Source organism: Vigna radiata, chromosome 1, assembly GCF_000741045.1.
Source record: "Vigna radiata var. radiata cultivar VC1973A chromosome 1, Vradiata_ver6, whole genome shotgun sequence".
NCBI lineage: Eukaryota > Viridiplantae > Streptophyta > Magnoliopsida > Fabales > Fabaceae > Vigna > Vigna radiata.
The window spans coordinates 7,638,263-7,642,404 of NC_028351.1; the positions used below are offsets into that span (position 1 = coordinate 7,638,263).

Sequence of the window (4,142 nt, forward strand, 5' to 3'; positions counted from 1 at the left end):
AGTATCTAGAATAGGTTATTGAAACTTATTCAATTTTCATGTAAAATGACTAGTCATTTACTTACAACCATTTATTGAGTGATCATCCATAAATGGACTCTTTTATTTGGAATAAATTATCCTTTTATAAAAAAACTAGGATGTTTTTTTTAATGTGTTGATAAAAAGGTTTAGGAGCAATAATAAATGGTTCTTTTGAGCTAACAAATTTTTTTGATAATATGATGTATTCTTAAACCATTTTTCTCATAATTCCTAATGAAAATAAAAGAGAGTCCATTTTAATGTTAGAACTAAAAATATTATTTCTTCTACTTTAGTTTGGATGAATTTTATAAAGTTTTATTATGTTTTCAATTAAAGAATTATGGAATGTCTTGAAAGTTACTCATGAGAGAGGATGGAAGAAATGAAAAGACTAGGAAATAATATTCTTACACAAGAGTATGAAATCTTTAGAATACAATCAAAGAAAGCATCTATGACATTCAAAAGAGATTTATTCATATATAATAAATCGTCTTCTTGTTCTTGGAAAGATATTTGATAGAGAAAATTCAACATTAAGATTTTAAAAAGTCTAAATAGATCATATGAACCAATGTCACTTTTATCTTTAAATCAAAATGTCTCATTATGGTGAATATGAAAACCTTATTTGATAAGTTCAAAGAACATAAGTTGGAACTAGGAAGGTTGAAAGAAAGAAAATGAGAAAAAAAGAATAACATAGTTTCCAAAGATAACATCAAAACAATTCATTCTCTCTTGAGTTTCTTTTTAGTCATTCTTTATTGTACATATAATTTTTTTTATCAACAAAGAATATTTATAATTACATCTGAACAATTGGGGTGCTCCAAAAAAAACCATTCACATATATCCACATAAATGCATAATATTGGTGTGAAGAGATAAGAAAATGTACTTATTTACATAGTTAGATTTGTGTACCATGATATATGTTAATAACTTTTTAATAATAAATTATGTGTCATTATTTTATTGATATGTATATTTGAAATAGATCAATCACAAGCTACCAGATATATGATTGTAAAAAAGTTAGTCAAAAAAATTATTAAAAAACCATTTTCCTTCATTTGTTTAAACAATAAGATACATACAAACTCTGACCCATTTGAGGTACTTCAAAAAAACACTACAAGTCCCACTTAGTCCTTCCCTACATAAATACTCTGTCTTTCCATTACCAAAGTTCTTGTCTACCTCTTTCCCATTAGCTTATTTCTAGGTTGATGTTGATTTATCATTTTACACTTAATATGCACTATACAGTGTATGAAATTATTAACATAAACAGACTATATATTTTGAAAGTAACCCTAACATTTTGGTCCGTTCGAAAATGACAATTTTCGTTAGTCAATTCAATGTTAAAATTATTGGTCTGAAACATAAAATTACAAGAAACAGGACAAGTTTTGAGTGAAAAACTCTGAATTTATTAATCTGTTTTCCCTGCCTGAGAGCTTCTTGATGCTGACTTCCCAACCATGCGTATTCAAAGCAACACACAGCCATGTATAGATCTAAATAGGGTAATTCAATTGAGTCAAGCCAAAGCAATTCTCACCTCCCAACTCCAGAAAATATACTAACAATACTCATTCAAATTTATTTTTATTGTTATTTAAAATCTATTAAAAAAATACACACTCTTGCACATAACATGATCAATATTTAAGGATAATAAACTCTAGAATTATATTATTTGGTGTCTCCCATTTAAACATAACATTGTTTCAATATTTCCAAGTTGATCAAATAGTTGCAAACTAGCTTCTGAATAGTATCTGATTATCTATAAGAAAATATGACATGAATAGCTCTTTTCTCACACAAATTAGTAGGAACTTTTCTAAGAGATTGAAACAATATTTCTTTTCTTCAAATTGTCCTCAGTTGGCAGTTTATCATATATCTATCTTCAAACATAATATTTTCTAAATAGATTAGCATTTAGGTGTGAATAAAACATTGTCCATGAACTTATCTATTGAACAATTTTCTGAAGCACTAGACAGTTTCACTTGCCAAGGTCCCTACGAAGACTGTTTGAATTGTGGACCCCACAGACCACTCATAGTAAGTGAAGGAGATAGACAGAAATCACAACAACTCTGCATAGAATTTGGATTGCTGTTGTAGTAGCACTTGGAAAATGTATAATGATGATCTCACAAGATTTTTACAGAAATCCCATTGCACATGGGTGCATATCATATCAGTAACTGTCCCAAATGCACTGAGAATGGACCCTGTGGTGCACCACATAGTACTGTATAAAAATGTCTTCAATACCTCACGCCATTGTTGTGCCACAAAAACACCATTCCACAACCATGTTTAAGAATTAGCCACCTACCTAGGCTGTGGTCGAGAAATTAAAATCTTCCACAACCCAGTTCTCATGCATGCTTTTACGTGAATGAATAGATTGGGAAGTTACCTAGGGTGTCCTTTATTCAGTGTTTTTCTCTCTTTTTTTTCTTTCATGAAAAGTTGTTACAAAATTGAGAGTACATGGAAAAGGGTCATTGGTACTAGTTAGTGGAATATTTCATGCCTCTTTCACCCATTCTCTCAGTTGAGTTGAAAACTTTCTCCTTTTCATTTTTCCTATAAATAGGTGTTATTGGCCACTGAGAAACCCAACTCTTCCAAGTTCCAACTCAACTCACTCTTTCTTTCTCTCTCTCTCTCTCTCTCTCTCTCTCCATATATATATTTTACTTTTTATCTATTCTTATCTCTTTCTTTTCTTCTCTATACATACAACACTATAATTCACCATTTTTTTGTATGTGATTTTCTTTTTCTTTCTGATGAACTGTAGGTTTGAGAGGAAAGGATCTTTGGGGAAAGAGAAAGAGAGGAAGTAGTTGGCAAGGTTGTTGACAGAAGATAGAGAGCACAGATGATGATATGCAGAAACATATGGAACAGGAAAGCAATTGCGTCTCACTCCTTTGTGCTCTCTAGGCTTCTGTCATCCACCTTCACTATCCTCCATTTCTCACCACTCTTCCATTACTACAAAGGTGTAAGCAATAATAATCCTCAAGTTAAAACCGTAATTTGTATATGCTGATGATCACTCTGAACTAATTGACCATGTTTTTCATTACATCTCAAAATTTCAGCTATTATTCATAACCATCAGTGGTTTTTTAGATAAATAGTTAGCCATTTAATGGTCATGTACTTCTGCATTTTTTGCAGGTAGATACGCACCAGTTTTGGCAAGTGAAGATCATAAATCTGTCTGTTCATGGTACGAAAAAGCTATTACAGTGACCAGCTGAAGAAGGAGTTAGCTTGAGCAAGTACTGTAATTCCTTTCCGAATACCTCTTTTTTTGAATTCGTAAATAAGCATAATATAATGTCTCCAATCAAAGCTTAGATATATAGATATAGATATTTCTCCATATCTAAAAGAGTGATAAATATAAACACTTCTTATGTCGAACACTTTATATTGTTACTAATATCTTTTCATCATATACATCATCTGGTATACTTAGATTTGTCTCTTCTTTTTTTTATTCTTTTCCTCTAGTTCTCTATGTTAAGTAGCATTTTATATCCACCATTTTTCTCTATCTAAAGCATCAAACATTTCTTTGGAGGTGGAAGTACTTATTAGACCATGATCAAGTAATATATTCTCGTTTTTTTTTCTCTTTTCATGAAAACAATCACTGTGATGAGATGATTCTCTAGGAAGGACCAACTACTGCCACTTGATTTGTGGAAGGACCAAAAAGAAAATGAGAATTTTCTGCATTGGAAGACTGTGAAAGCAAATGAAACCAGTTAAACAAAGCAACCATAATGTACGGATCCAAAATGGCCATCACATATTGTAGGGCATATACTTTGCAGAATTTTCCAAGTCAGTACCCCACAACTAATTGTTCACTGATTCGCTAAGGTGGCCTCTGTATCAGTCAATGGACCTATATGATTTACAATGGGATCAAGCTTCTCATTACCAGAAGCACCATTGGTTATAAACAGTACAATATTCACCATCAAAACAAGTTATTCTTAATAATTATATATGTATGTATACCTAGTTTTTATTTCATCATATTTCCATCCCTTTCTCTTTAA

The 4,142-nt window shown here is 31.1% G+C and overlaps 1 long non-coding RNA gene across 1 annotated transcript; it reads left to right on the plus strand.

Annotated features, from left to right (window-relative positions):
* The first annotated feature begins 2,363 nt into the window (after positions 1–2,363).
* LOC106764440 lies at positions 2,364–4,142 on the plus strand. The gene is made up of 2 exons (XR_001375912.2): positions 2,364–3,065; positions 3,247–4,142. It is a non-coding gene; the product is annotated as an uncharacterized LOC106764440 (long non-coding RNA).